This window comes from Mustela erminea, chromosome X (assembly GCF_009829155.1).
Source record: "Mustela erminea isolate mMusErm1 chromosome X, mMusErm1.Pri, whole genome shotgun sequence".
Taxonomy (NCBI): Eukaryota; Metazoa; Chordata; class Mammalia; order Carnivora; family Mustelidae; genus Mustela; species Mustela erminea.
The window spans coordinates 61,509,613-61,525,693 of NC_045635.1; the positions used below are offsets into that span (position 1 = coordinate 61,509,613).

General features: G+C 40.1%; 1 long non-coding RNA gene across 8 annotated transcripts in view; it reads right to left on the reverse strand.

Annotated features, from left to right (window-relative positions):
- LOC116582169 overlaps window positions 1-10,652 on the reverse strand; it is a 49,309-nt gene extending 38,657 nt beyond the window's left edge. Inside the window, exons 1-2 of one of the 8 annotated variants that reach the window (XR_004282404.1) lie at window positions 10,403-10,652; window positions 189-329 (exon numbers count right to left, since the gene is read on the reverse strand). This is a non-coding gene — a long non-coding RNA (uncharacterized LOC116582169). Of the gene's footprint in view, window positions 1-188; window positions 330-9,466; window positions 9,574-9,726; window positions 9,806-10,402 lie in introns of those variants that run through there. The other 7 variants (XR_004282399.1, XR_004282405.1, XR_004282403.1 and 4 more) reach the window with 7 other exon arrangements.
- Window positions 10,653-16,081: the final 5,429 nt, after the last annotated feature.

The following is a 16,081-nucleotide window of genomic DNA, read 5'->3' on the forward strand; positions in this document are numbered from 1 at the left end:
AAAAATGGAAGAATGAAAAAAGGAAAGGTTCTCATTACTTTCTAACATAGTCTAAACATTTTAAGACATTTTTTTTATTCATACTGTGATGGGGAAAATATCAAGTAATCACCTAACACCAACTAAGACCACGTTCCCTGCCCCTTCCCACTAACTGGGCTAGCCCACCAAAGCCACTAGCCACTTACCAAGACTTCACAATGAGTAGATAGCCATGTGCAGGACATTGATCTAAGCCTCTCCCAATTCTCTAGTAACCTCACTGGGCCAGGCAGGGTTCAATATACCTCTTCACCAGTGGCATGGCTTCTGATCACACTTGGTGCCACCTGGAGAGAAGAAACAAATGTTAAGACCGAATAGCCAAGGTTTGAGATATAGCTTTGATTTAGTTTTACCACCTTAGTCAAGTCATCCAGCCCACACCATGGACCTCAGATTTTGCTCTCTTCTTTATCTGGCAGACTGTTGCAATGTCAACAATTATTATTTAATAGTAATTCCTGTATCCATTTTAAATGAGATTAACTTGGATACTGAGACACCAAGTAACCACCTGTATCAAAGTGTTAGAACTCAGATATTAACTCTTGCTGATCTTCCTAGCTGCCTGCAAGTCTTTTCCCCTCTTTAGACCCTCTGAGTGGGGGTAAACTTGATTCCTTGGGGGTCCTTCTCTGTCTGGCAGTTATGACCCTCCATTCTGTAATTCTAGCTAAAAGAGCTCCCTAAAAGTGGATGAAACCTCCATCTATCTGGTCATTGGATGGCATTTGGTTCACATTAATGAGGAAAGGTAACAAAACCCTGGGCTCTGGGCCAAGGTCTGTCATTCACAGTCTCAATTCCCACCAGGACTCACTTTAACTGTGTGTGAAAAGGAATTCAACTATCTATTGCCTTATCCGATGCCCAGGTTACCAAAATGATCAAAGGGAGCTAGGTAGGCCAATGGCTACTTCCCTATCTCCCAAGACTCAACCACTAGGAAGAATGGGACTCTGAGACCTAAGACCCACACAGGATTAAGCCAAGGATCCCCAAGGGTCCTTTCTTTCTAAGAAAGCAGCCTAATGTCTCTAAGTTTCCCAGTACTCAGCTGCTCAGCATGAAAAGCAACCCAGAAATCTGGCAATTCAGCAAGGGCCCACAGCCCAAGCTATTAAAATGATTAGATGCTGGCAGTACCAGCAAATGCAACTAGGTTCCTTGTTACCCAGTGAGAGGCAGACAACCCTTGAGCCCCAGGAAAATTCAAGCAGTTTCTCGGGGCTCATTTTTAACTACTGCATTCCCTGTAGGCAAAAATGTCTTAGAATCTACTAGTAATGATGAGAACCAGGCAGAAAGCTCTCCCATCGTAAGTGGGGAATATTTCATGCTGCCAGGCATGGGGAAAGGGAGCAGGAGCCTTGATCAGCTCAAACCATCTCTTTATTGGATAAAGTAAAGCAGCTGTTACTAGACAAAGATCTGCACATCTACAAGCAGCAGCAGCCACTAGCAATTGAGCTTATTACAGCCATGAGGGACAAGAACAGGAAAGAAATTTGTATAGGGCATAACTGGGAAATAATGGCAAATGTAAATGTTGACACCTCACCATGAACTGCCTGCACTAAGGAGCCAAGAACAGAAAGTGGTTCGTAGTTAATGCCTCTCTCTGAAGACAGAGATCTTACTTCCACCACTCCCTTCTCCCACTCCACCTAGCACTTTTCTAAACTAAACTACTCCAGTTCCCAGCCCCCTTGCCACTCAATTTATTCCACTTCTGTTTAAGTCAACAAATTTCAAAATGGGAATACTTTCTATGTCTGACTAACTTTTAAAGTCATGAATGTACACTGTGAAAAAAATTCCAGAAATATGTTAAGGATGGAAAGTAAAAATTGCAGAATCCCAGGAAGTTTAACACTTGGGGTATGTTTCTCCAATTACTTTCATGTACACAAACATTAATTTTTATTTCACAAAAACTTGATGAAAACCATACTATTGCCCTCTAGCTTTTTTTTTTTTTTTAAAGATTTCATTTATTCATTTGACAGAGAGAGATCACAAGTAAGCAGAGAGGCAGGCAGAGAGAGAGGAAGGAAAGCAGGCTCCCTGTTGAGCAGAGAGCCTGATGCGGGACTCGATCCCAGGACCCTGAGATCGTGACCCGAGCCGAAGGCAGCGGCTTAACACTGAGCCACCCAGGCGCCCCACCCTCTAGCTTTTTTTTTCAGTTAATATACTTGAGAATCTTCCCAAGTAAAATATTCATCTACAAGACTATTTTTATTTTTAATGCCATGTTGTAATATTACATGAGTAATATTTTATCTACCCAAATGATCATGCATGAATAGATCAAAATTTACCTACCCAAATGATCACTCATGAAGAGCTAAGGTTTTTCCCCCCACTTTTTATTGCTATGAACATTGTAAACATTCCCATACCTACATCTTTTAGAATATCCTTAGAATATTTCTTTAGGATTTCTTTAGGATATTTTGGGGTATATCCCTAGAAATGAAACTGTGTGGTCAAAAGACATATAATACTTATTTTGCCATAATATATATAGACAAACTGCCCCTACAAAGAACTACACTGAAACTGGATAACCCCACCAACACCAGTATAACATTTTTTAGTATTTGCCCATGTGATAGGTATTAAATGCAGTAATACATTTTTTTATGAATTCAAACATTTATTACTAGGAGAATTACAAAGATGAGTAAGATACAGTCTCTGTCCTTGAGACTAAATGAAGGGAGACAGACAGAAACTGGTAACATTTACCATTATCATTATCATGTTCATGATGAAGAGAAATTAGAGTTCAGTTTGTGGTGCTTCCTAAAATGACTCTGCAGCTATTGCTAATAGAAAAGGTCGAAAAGAGTATTATTTGACAGTACTCCAAATTAAAAATCCATTTTCTAATATTCCAAGGAGTTATACTATCCTCAATCACCTAGGTGGCATTCTGATGTGACTTCACTGTTTTTCCTTCATCAAGTCTAAGAACCAAGTAGAAGCTGCTGGGAAAATGACCCATTTCCCCGCCCCACCCCCCACCAGCCCCAGGCAGTAAAGTGAATGAAGTGTAGGTGATGCTTTACTGGAAGGATTCATTGGCACTGGACCAGGACTTCCATCTTTCCTTCTCCTACCATTTCCAGTAAACAGTGAGCTGTAACCATTTTCCCTAAGATGTCAAATGGCTTCTCTCCCTGGAATCTCACTGCCAGGCAGATCTGCTTACACATAGTTAGGCTGCAGTAGTATCCATTCCAACTTGGGAAATACAGATAAGAATAAAAAGAAACTATTTTTTTTAGTACCACGTGGGTCAGATACAGATGAGCTTAAAGCAGACACCACCACAGTCATTGTAAAAACCTATCCAACAAGGGCGCCTGGGTGGCTTAGTGGATTAAGCTGCTGCCTTTGGCTCAGGTCATGATCTCAGTGTCCTGGGATCGAGCCCCGCATCCGGCCCTCTGCTCAGCAGGGAGCCTGCTTCCCCCTCTGTCTCTGCCTGCCTCTCTGCCTACTTGTGATCTCTCTGTCAAATAAAATAAATAAAATCTTAAAAAAAAAAAACTATCCGACAAAGATGGATGAATATGTAATAAAACAAATACAGCAAAACGTTAATTGCAACATCTAATTGGTAGGTAGATGGGTTTTCAATATACAATTCTTCAACTTTTCTGTATGTGTATTTAAAATTTTTCCATATTAAGAGGCTGGGAAAAATCCAACAAGCAGCTCAAAAAACAATGCTGTGAGGGCCTTTCCTACCATTTTACTCCTAGAATGAGACTATTCTATATTCTCTCTTTTTTGTTTGTTTTAGATATAGCTTTCTTGAATTGGACTTGGGAGCTCTCAACTTTTTAATGACATGAAATGAATCACAATATACCCACTGGCAGGTTACCAAGACAATGTGTGGAAGGTTAGGGAGGGTAAAGGGGAAGGCCCTAAGCTCTTGGAAGACCAGGCTTCCTAACTGTATGAAGTTTAAGTGAGTATTTCAGAAACCCCATTTCTTTGTCTGTTAGCATTCAGACCTGGTAAACATTTGCCTTGGCCTACCTTTCTGTTTTAGCTCACATTAGTTTGTTACTTTCCATATTCTCACTGCAAAAAGCTGTGCAGGAAGGAGGGGGGTCAAGGGATAAGGCACCAAGGTATGATATGGCCACATTCTTCAGTTAGGATTTAACAAAATCAATTTCTAGAGATGAAGCTCCAAACTTGATGCTGAAGTACATGGTATAACTGACTAACTGTTGGACCCTGGTGGAGGCCTTATAATCAATCTAGCCTCAAGTGTGTTCTAGCTGGCCCACCTGTAAAATAGGAAAAAGACCTGTTATAAAGAATAATGAATGAGGTAAATAAATGAGTTTCTGAGATGCTAAAAATATCTTTGGTGAATGGAGAGGAACATGAAACCATCACCGCCGCTTAATAATCCAAAGCAGGGTAGGCAATGTTTTTCTGTAAAGGACAGGCCTTATGGGCCGCCAGGTCTCTGATGTACTCAACGCTGCTGCTGCAGGACAGAAAGGCCACAGACAAATATCAACAAATAACATGTGTTCCAACAAAACTTTATTTGCAAAACAAGGCAGTCCATGGGCTGCATTTGCCTACCCCTCATCTAGAACGTGCAGTCCTACCTAGGAACACCACTTGAAGGATGACCTGAGGAGGACTGAAAAGGGGATGAGTCTACAGATAGGAACCATTTAGCGTGCCCTGGGCAGTGAGGATGAGGCTCCTGACCTGGCAGCTATCACCCAGGTCCCACCAAGGAAGAGGGTGTCAGCAGCAGTAATGGTAGCAACATCTGTTAAGTACCAAGGACTGAAATCCAAACACAAAAATAGCATTATCTCAGAAAAACTCTTTATATACGTAACTAGAAAGAAACAGCACGTTTCTGACCACATGCGTTGTGAATAACAGTTGACAGTCCAGAGCCTGTGGAGATCACCTTAGCAGGCACACGATAAATGTTTGTTGATGACTCATTCATTTATTCATCCAATAAACATTTACTGAGGCCTACTAATGTGCCAGGCTGGGCTCTGAAGAAGACACTGTCCCTGCCCTCAAGGAGCTTACAGTCTAACTGAGAACATAGGAAGGGAGACAGGCATATACACAGACAATTACAATACAACCTGGTAAGTGCTGCAACACTTATCAGGTTGTATTATAATGGCCGATGTAAAATTTCTTTCCAGGGGGCGCTGCTCCAGGCTGCTGCTGGCTGTAACATCAAGAGGGAGGAAGAGATTGTAGAAATCAAAGGTTAAGGCTTTTAGGCTATTTCAAATACCCACGCTCTCCCTAACTCCTGATCAGAGATAGGTTTGGGAACTAGACACTGGCCATGATGTAAAATGGGACTCCCACGCTTAAGACAGAGACATCCAGTAAAGGATCTTCTCAACTACCTCCTCTACAATACAAGCTCTGTTGTTTTGTTTTGCTTATTACACATCTGTGAACCTCCCCCAACCGGCAGTAAGCCTCCTTTAACACCTGCAACTAACAAAATGATGAAAAATGGGGGCTTACAACTACCTGGATTAACCCAGTGTAATTCGATAGCAAAAAGCAGTAAGTAACAAATCACTGGGCACCTCTAAATCCTATAATCCCCACACTTCACTGAAAAAGTAAACATCAGAATGCTATTAAATACATGAGATAGTAAGAGCCCATAGATTGGGAATGATAATTTAGAAAGCTTTACTTAATAAATATAATTAAACAGATTCTCTGGACCCCAAATAAGAGACCCAGCTTCAGGAAATGTTTTAATGTTTTCACCCCCAAACCTTTAAGAATATCTAAATTACCTATATAATAGTAAATAACAAAATAAATAAGAAATATGAAACAAGGAGGTAATACAATTTTCCCAACCACTTTTCAACACTGAGTGATAATAAGAGACTCCTTGAGGAGCGATTACTAGTGTTAACTAATCACTTGGTTCAGATGGTTTTATACAAAGACAGGATGGAATTTTTCTGTGCCCCATACTGTTCTTAATAAGGCCTAGGGTTTTAATGGCTCTTCTGTCTCTGCAACCAGTAAACTGAGTTGATGACATCAACAGATTGTTGCCATTTAACACTGAGGTCCCCGTCTTTGGACCCAATGTCTTCAAGGCCACTTTTACATGCTTAATGTACTACTTCCCCCTGAAGTCTTCTTATTGCTCTTGCCTACACTGTTCCATTCTGCCACTGTCAGCCCACACTCACAATGCCTTCTCAGGTGTTACAGTCTGTTTCTCCTAGCATTTTACACCCCCGAAGAGCTCAGTGTTATCTATAAATGTGGACATCACACTATGTCCATAACCTCCTCCAGATCACTCCTAAGTATTCAAAATAAGATCAGTCCCAGAACGGATGGGGGAGAGGGTTCTACTGTTTTGTGTCTTGTCTAAGTTGGTTTCTTTTTAGGGACAAAATGTTGCCATGTCTTCTTCCCACACCCAAAGCCAGGGTGTACCAATGCTATGCAGCAGCACTCAAGACTGCTCTCTATTTAAATAAAAACACAGGGCTATCTATTTAAAGGACAGACAAATGTTATCTCAAAATGGCTACCAAGAACCTGATATGTTTCCCATTAAACAGTTGTCTTTGGAATCACAAACATTTCTTAACACTCAATGGCAACATATACCAGGAGTATATGTGCAACAAATCACGTTTGTTATTTGCAATAAATGACAAGAGGATAACAGATCCTTATAGGGAACACATAATACAGAGCTCTTACAAATACGTAACATTCAGACACAAATCGAATAGTTCACAAAACGCTAATAATTAACATTTGAGAGTTTGGCCTCACCAGAAATCAGAGAAATGGATAGTAAAACAAAGACACCATTCTCTTACATATAAGGTAGCAAAAAATTTTTTTCTAAATACCTAAATAGCTGGGTACAAAAAAATGACATAATGCTTTGAATGTTACTATATAGCAAATCTTTATAACGTTCTAACCTTTTGCTGAACAATTCTAATTCTGGCTCCATTCTATAAAGAAGTAACTCAAAATAAACAAACAATAAAAACTAAATGAAAATAAAAAGACATTCATTACATCATTTAAAATACTGAAAATTTAAAATATTTCCATACAAGTAGATACCATGAAACCACTAGATGACAAATGCTAACAATGTTTAACGTGGAAAAATGCATGCTATAATGTTAAACACAAAACACAACATAAAATAGTACAAATACATGATCAACCATAGAAAAATGCAGGGAATGAAAAGACGTGAACACATTTATAAACACTGGGTCATTTCTGGGCAGTGAAATTACAGATCCTTTCCCCCCAAACTTGATGGTTATCCTCAGATTAAGCTACAATGAATATTTACCAAATTTCTAGATTGAGGGAACTATTCAAACTTAAACAATGGAAGAAAATTTACAAAATAGACAGATATTTGACCACTTGCTTTCGAATCTCTACTAACCCAAAATTTAAAAACAAAAATTAAAAGGTAAACAATAACCTGATGTATGTAACACTGCAGAAATCTGAGTAACAGCCTTTATCTGAAGAACACTTTCAAATAGAACAATAACACTAAACTAAAACTCCAATAGATAAATCCGTATAAGACCTGAACTAACATCATACCAAAGAAAATTAAACTGCTAAGAAATATATGGAGGAAAAAGGAGTCCAAACTCACTAATAACCAAAGAAATGCAAATTAAAACACTACTGTTTTTTATTCATAACATTTATTTTTTAAAACAAACACCACTCAATGCCTGTGTGAGTAAAAACTGGTATGACCTCTTCAGAATGAAATCTGTCAATACATATTGAGTGTTAAAAACGCTGACAATAGTAATTCCACTTCAGAGAATCCATCCTAACCAATAATAAAAAAGAAATGCATGTATGTTCAGTCTTTTATTATAAGAAAAAAATTCTCCTTTATTATTGAACATTTGCATTAACACACCAAAACATTAATAATGGGTAACCAAAAAAAAAAAATCTCTACTGCAGCAAAAGACTGCTGTCTCAAAGCATTTGACCAGATCTCAAATCAGGCTAAACAAGAAGGGTGTGTCCAGTCTGCTGCAGTCGGCCATTTTAAACCCTCTGCAGAACAAAAAGCATAGAAGACAAGGGTAGATAAGGATGGCCACCTCCATAGGCTCCAAATCAACAATTCTTCACTTTTTGTCTTCTCCATATGTAGCCCTGTACAATGCACTGAATAAAAAACGGCCAAGAGCAAACAGGTCGCCTTTCTTAAACAGCACAGGTAAATTACAAACGAAATTTGAAATCATAAAAGAAGGGTATTTTAAATTTTGAATCCTCATTTCAGGGTAATAAAGCATAATGTTTAAGAGCACAGCATTATGGAGTCATACAACTTGGATAAAAATCCAGTTTCAGCCATCCAAATGGATGTAAAGCCTTGGGCAAATTACTTAATCATGTGTCCCCTACATTTCTCATTTGTAAAATATGAATAATGGTACTGCTATTTCATAAGATTATCGAGAGTACTAAATGAGTTAAGGCATGTAAAAGCATGAGTAGCATGTAGACTAGCACCTGGCATATAGTTTTATGTGCTACAGACATTTAAACAGGATTATTACTATACAGAAATGGGCTCAGAGAAGGAAAAGGACCAGTATGAGATCACTGTGAGGATTATTGGGCAACCGCGGTCTCTTCTATTTTGAATCCTGTGCCCTCTGTGCTACATATTTAAGTGCTAAACTAGAAATTCATTGACAGCCCTCTGAGATCCACGACAGTACAGCTACCTAAAAAAAAAAAATCTTTCCCCTGGTTCAAGTTTTACAGAAAAAAAATAATAATTTAGAGGAAAGGGTATGAACCCAGATCACCTTCATACCACCATTACCATCTGCCCAAATTCTAGGTTTAAAGTGTAACAAGCACTTGGAAACACAGCCAAATCCTCACACCAGTATTCTGCAGTGGGAGAAATCAAGGGCTTCTGACCAACATAATAAATTTTCACAATACTGCAATCACTGTGTTCTGCTGCTCTGATGGGACGAGAGAATGTGTCCAGAGCCAAATACAGTGTCCCAAAGTCTGACAGAGAGCCCTCCAAATGTGTATTGCCGGAATGTGACCCGGCTCCAGTGCTCCAATTTTATGCATTTCCTACACATAGTCAGCTGCCGAAACCTTTTAGACAGTCATCTCCTCCCCATTTTCAAACCCACATATTATCAAAGGGCCAGTGAAAGGCTAAGATTCTGGGTGAGTTTCCGGTGGATTTGGCCACAGCCTAAGACATCTCCCAGTCGACAGACCCCTTCACCCAACCAGAAAGGTAGATTCTACTTCTCTGCAGGGCCCCCTAGCCCAAGATGGCCAAGCAAAGACAACTTACCTCCCCCCTCGCCATTTTGCAATCTTAATTACACCCACGGCGCTCGCCTCCCCTCCCCGTCATTCCGTCTGAAATACGCCTGCGCCCCTCTCTCACCCTAAAGCCAACAGTCACAATGTCGTCTCAAGTACGCATGCGCGCCTGCACTTTCCCTCCCAACTGCCGCTGCCAACTGCGTACTAGAAACTTAGCTTTCTTAGTTACGCATTCGACACCCCGCCCCCGCCCCCAGCAACGCCCCCAAGCTTGCGCGTGCTCACCTCCCCTCTCCCCAGCTGGGGCCCCTTCCCTCCGCATCAAGGCCTTCTCAAATATACAAGCGCGATCCCGCGCCTCCCCCAACCTTTCAAATACACATGCGCACCAAGCCCGTCCTCTCCTAGGCCCAACCCTCCCTCCTCCGTTTCTTATATATACTTGCCTGATGCATGTATATATATCGGTAAAACTGTGCCCCACTACTAAAGGAGGGACACTACCAGCATTTCCGAATGGGGGTCCGTGTGATACACTAGGGAAATGGAAACACTGCAGGGGACTGCAGAGAGCAAATCTCGACGGAATCCGCCCCGGCCCCCAGGGAGGAGCTGGAGGACCCTCAGTCTCCGTAATAAGACCCACTACCCAGAACAAAGGCAAAGAAAGCTCTCATAATTGGATAAGCCTACTCCTAAGGCCCATCCTTTAAATACACCTCTGCTACGTACGAGGAAGCCCCAATTTTTTAACAACGTTATGGAAAATACCGACGCTCGTGTGCCTCAACCATGATTAGAGTAAAGGAGTCTGTAGCCTTTCACAATGGAAAGTACACGCTCAACATCCTTTTGTAGGTTTGAGTCCCCCACTTTTTCTTCTCGTGAACCGGTAGAATACACAGATTAAGGATCTCCCCGTCCCGAGTTCCCTCCGCCGCCCTCCATGTTCTTCTCCTACCTTCTGGCTGAATCGAGCGTCGTAGCACAAATTCTTAGTGCTGGCCGCCGGAAGAGAGGGTAGAGGGAGCAGCGGCACAGATTCCGCGGGTCTAGGGTGGCTCCACAGGCCAAGGTAGAACTGGACAGGCGAAAGAGAACCAGCGTAGCCTTAAGCCGCAGTGCTGATGCAAGTTAAAGGACTGCTTCTCCGAGATCGCCGCAGTTGGCTTCTGGCGCATGCGCTGAGTATGCCCTCTTCTCTCCACCCCCACCCATTACCGCCTGTCGGAGGTTAAACAGGCTGCCTTCACCTTTTCCTCAGGGCCGGGGTCCCTAGCCCATCCGGCTTCTTCCATGTTTTCTCCCCTTGGTCTCACCGGCCTCCGTCACCATCCCTTCTTCAGCCCATCCTTTCTTCATCAATGCCTCTCCTATTCTTAGCTCACCATTTCATTGCCAAGTCTCCCCGTTGGCTGCCTTTATTTGCTCTTTTTGTTCTTTTCGTTGTTGTATAAGTTTTATTGAGACAAAATTTTGTGTCTTACAGTGCACCAACTTAAGGTGTACAATGCAATGGATTGTAGTATATTCAGAGTTGTACAGCCGGCACCGTGATTTTAGAATTTTTCATTAATCCAAAAAGAAACCTCATGCCATTAGCATATCTTTGTGTTCTTTACATTTTTGTTTAAACATGTAATGTTTTAACATTGACATTTTATTTTTATAGCTGTAACAATGTGTCATCTTAACTATTTTTCCATGTTTCTAATTAGCAGCTTTATCTTTTAAAATAAATGGACACCATTCATTTTTTTAAGTATTGTAAAATTGAGGTCTGACCTCAATTCTTGCAGATGGAGTTACTTGCTCTTTCCACTTCTCTTCCTTTTAACGAAACTTCGATAATCTACAATGGTCCCATCTGAAGAAAAATTCTAAAAGGAGGCACAAGTTGAAAATTTTGAATCCTATAAAATACTTCGAGTCCTGGGCCTACCTATTTGTCTGAACTTCCCAGTTCATAAGCAGTTCCTCAGAAGTGGTAAAGGAGAAATTTGGAGAACTCTGATTTATCCACCCATTTTAGGCAGACATTCTGAGGCTGTATTTCCCTCTCCCTATACTCCTAGAAGATGTGATGTTTAATTTTATGTGCCAACTTGGCTGGGCCACGGTGTCTAGATATGTGGTTCAATATTATTATGGATGTTTCTGTGAAGGTGTTTTGGGGGGAGATTAACGTTTAAATCTGTGGACTTTGAGTAAACCAGGTTACCTTCTATAATGTGGATGGCCTTATCCATCATTTGAAGGCATTGCTTCCCCAAGCAAGAGAGAATTCTCCTAGTAGATAGCATTTAGACTTGAACTGCAACATCAACTCTTCTTAGATTTTGGGCTTCCCAGATAGATATAAATATATAATTATAATTATAGATATATTAATTATAGCCGTGTTGGAGAGATATATATGTATCATCGGTATGGTCATATCTATCTACCTCTTTATCTATCTAGATAGATAGATATCATGTTGGTTCTGCTTCTCTGAAGAATCCTGACTAACACAGAGGATTTCTTGAAACCTGTGAGTACCCTGAACTAAGATTGGAGTACAGGGAGAAGAGGCAATCAAGAATACACTATTCCAGGTGGTGGGTATTGGAGAAGGCACGGATTGCATGGAGCACTGGGTGTGGTGCAAAAACGATGAATATTGTTATGCTGAAAATAAATTTAAAAAATTAAAAAAAGTTATAAAAATACACTATTAATCCCTTGAATACAGCTTTGCATTGTCATATTCTGCATCAGCAAAATCTGACATGGAACTGGACTTAAATTTGCAAAAGCTATCATTACAAGGATATAAAACAACGGAGGAAATAAGTGCCCTGGTCTTCTCAGAGTCCAATACTTTTTCCATGATAGTACTAGTCTACATTGGCACAAGAACTTGTCTGTTCTTTGTCACTTTTGAGGAATGAGGCAATGGGAAAACAGAGACTGGCAAGATGGTACACTATCAAACTCATGTTAGTAATGGCCTTAATTTCATTGCTAAAGGCTAATTAATTTGAATATGTGAACAAAATGGCTAAGAGATCAAGTAATGGGATTGTTTTGTTTATTGACTCCCTGATAAATTACTTGGGAAAAAAAACTCTTGCAACAAAAATCCAACCAGGGGGCAAAAATGAGATACACTAAAGAATCCATCCAGTCTTTTGTATGGGTAATAGAAGATATCTGGTTAGAGAACAAAGATGTGTCATTTTAGAGGATGTGTATGTTTTTAAGGAGGTCATAATTATAATTTAGGAGATATTTGTATCCATCAGGATTCATGGTAAGGAGCAGAAAACCCACCTGTATTTTAGATGTAGGAAGGAGTTTAATATAAAAAATTACATGCCTACAAACTATTTGGAAGGAAAAGAGGAACAGGTTCTAGGTGGAGTCTCAAGGAATAACTCCCAGAAGAATATAGAACTAACCAACCAGAGTTCTGTTACCACCGCTGCTGCCACCAAAGTCCTGCAGGCACATTTCCCAGCCCCCTGCCCAGGCCCCTGCCTCCCCAGCAGCCACCACCCTTCAAAAAACCACCTAACAGAGAACATGGCTGAGACTTAAGATTCCCGAGGGAAAAAAAATGGGTCAGGTGACTGCTTTGCCCTGAGCCTGCCCGCTCCCTACAAAATATACATTTCTGGCAGCTGGACATGGAGAAATAATATGAGGCCTTGCAGTGGGGACCTGTCCTCTGGCTCGGGGCTTGAGAGTCCATTTGGACTAGGGTTTGGGCTTCTGGGGTAAGGTTGCTCTTGGATGGATGGGATGGGGGAAAGGATTGATCAGGTTTGAAATCCCTTCCCAATCCAAAATATCCCCATCTGGCTTGAGGAACCGTGGAGTGAATCTCTGCGTGGGCATCATTAAAGGTAGAGGTCCTGGTCTGGTGGGGGTTCTCTAGATGGAGGCTCCAAGCTGGTGTAAGTCATTTTCACTGTGTCTGTGTGTTCAAACCTGAGCCTTGGAGACACAGAACTGGACTTAGGGGTCTTGGTGGGTAAGGGGCTCGGATCAGAGATTCTTGGCCTAGAAGCCCTTAGGACAGGGTTTAGGAAATCCAGAATGTGGGATTACAGTGTTTCCACTGGGTGTGTGGGCTCCAGTCTCAGATTGTGAGTGTGAACTCTAGGGCCCAGGAAAATGGGGTCCCCATTAGAATTGGGACCATAGATCCATGGTTCTGGCAGCTCCAAGTGGGGCAGAATTTACAGATTACATCTCAAAACAAACAAAAAACAAAAGTAAAAAACTAACCAGAATTGCTGGTACCTATGAGGCTCCAACTGCATCCATGAATTTAAGAGTACACCAAAGCAAAAGCCAAAGTGAAAAACCACAGCTTCTGCTGTCACCATCATAACTGATTATTGGCAAACAGTGCTGATGAATGAACATCAAAAGTATTTGTGTGACAAGTCTGCACAATTAATCTGTCAGGAATAGGCAAATGTAACTGGAAGGTGTCACATTTGCTTTCCAAATCTTGAGGACTCGATTCTAATTGATAGATGTTATTTTATCTCCAGAATTATGGCTGCAAGTGAGTATAGAAAGTGGACTTTTTGACTTTCCAGCTTTTAAAACAAGAAGGATAATTAAACGAAGTTTGAATAAGCTAGTCAAGAGTACCCAGCTCAGTGATACATACAGTAAAGGTTGGGGGGGAGGTATTCAATTGGGAGCTGGGAAATCTGGGATGTAGTCCTAGCTCGGTCACTGTTTTAATTTGATCTTGGGAAGATTACTTACTCTCTTGGGGCCAACAGAATTTATCTAGTAGTTATTGAAGAGAAAGATTTTAAGCAAGAGAGTGATGTGGTGAACTTTGCATTTTAGAAAAATCACTTGGTCAAGAGATGATATAGACCTGCTTTAGAGTAGTTGTGGGTTAGAGAGAAATGTGACACCTTGGAGAAATATTTAAAATGTTAAAGCATTTTATAATGATAAAAAGGATGATTCATCAAGAAATTATAGCAACTAAAGACATATATACACCTAACAAAAGATCCCCAAAATGCTTAGGAAAAAAAAGACAAAATTAAATAGACAAATGAATTATCCAACAATAATAGTTGGAAACTTAATATTCTATTCATGATAATGGATGCTGCAAGTGGACAGAAAATCAACAATGATATAGAAAGCTGGAACAATACTGTCAACCAAATTAATCTGACATCTAGAGACTGTTCCAACCAATAGCAGCAGAATAAACGTTCTTTTCAAGCCCTCGTGAAACATTTTTCCAAGACAGACCATATGCTAGGCTATAAAACAAGCTTCAATAAGTGTAAAATGATTGAAATTATACAAAGTATGTTCTCCAATCATAATGGAATGAAATTATAAATGAATAACAAAAGGAAATTTGGGGAATTCACAAAAATGTGGAAATTAAATATTGCACTCCTGAATAACCAGTGGCTTAAAGAAGTAGTCACAAGGACAATTAATAAACATTTTGAAATAAATGGAGAAAAAAACACAACGTACCAAAATTTATGGGATGCAGCTCAGAGGGAGTAGCAGTGGAGTATGGGAGTAGTGCGCAGAGGGAAGTATATAGCTGTAAGTACCCATATAAAAACAAGAGAGATCTTGAATCAATAACCTAATCCTCCCCCTTAAGAAACTGAACAAAAAAGAGCAAACTAAGCTTAAAGCAAACAGGAGGAAGGAATAAAAATTATAGTGAAATAAAAAGTTTAAAAAAAAAAACCCACTATGGAAAATCGACTAAGCCAAAAGTGACTTTTTGAAAGATCAGGGAAACTGAAAAAACCTTTAGCTGGACTGGCCAAGAAAAAGAGAGAAAAGACTCAAATTTCCAAAACCAGGAGTGAAAGAGAATGCATCACTACTGACCTTATAGAAATAAAAGGAGTATAAATGACTACTATGACAATAGTATGCCAATAAATTAGGTAACCTAGATGAATTAGACAAATTCCCAGAAAGACAAACTACCAAAGCTGCCTCAAAAAGAAATACAAAACCTAAATAGACCTACAACAAGTAAATAAACTAATTTAGTAATTTACAAACTTCCCACAAGAAAGACTCAGGCTAAGATGGCTTAAGTAGTGAAAATTTCCAAACATTTAAAAAATAAATAGTATCGGGCTTCTGGGTGGCTCAGTGGGTTAAGATGCTGCCTTCGGCTCAGGTCATGATCTCAGGGTCCTGGGATCGAGTCCCGCATCGGGCTCTCTGCTCAGCAGGGAGCCTGCTTTCCTCTCTCTCTCTCTCTCTCTGCCTGCCTCTCTGCCTACTTGTGATTTCTCTCTGTCAAATAAATAAAATCTTTAAAAAAATAAAATAAAATAAATAAAAAAGAAATAGTATCAATTCTTTACAAACTATTCCAAAGAGTAGAAGAGGTGGGAAGACCTCAAAAATCATTTTTTGAGATCAGTATTACTTTGAAATGACAACCAGAGATATCATCATCATCATAAAGGTGCAATAGCTCAACATTCTCTATCAATAAAGATGCAAAAACACTCAACAAAATACTAGAATGCCAAATCCAGCAGCATAAAAAGGATTACACATCTTGATCAAGCAGTATTTATCTGAGGAATGTAGGATTAGATGAATATATAAAAATAAATGC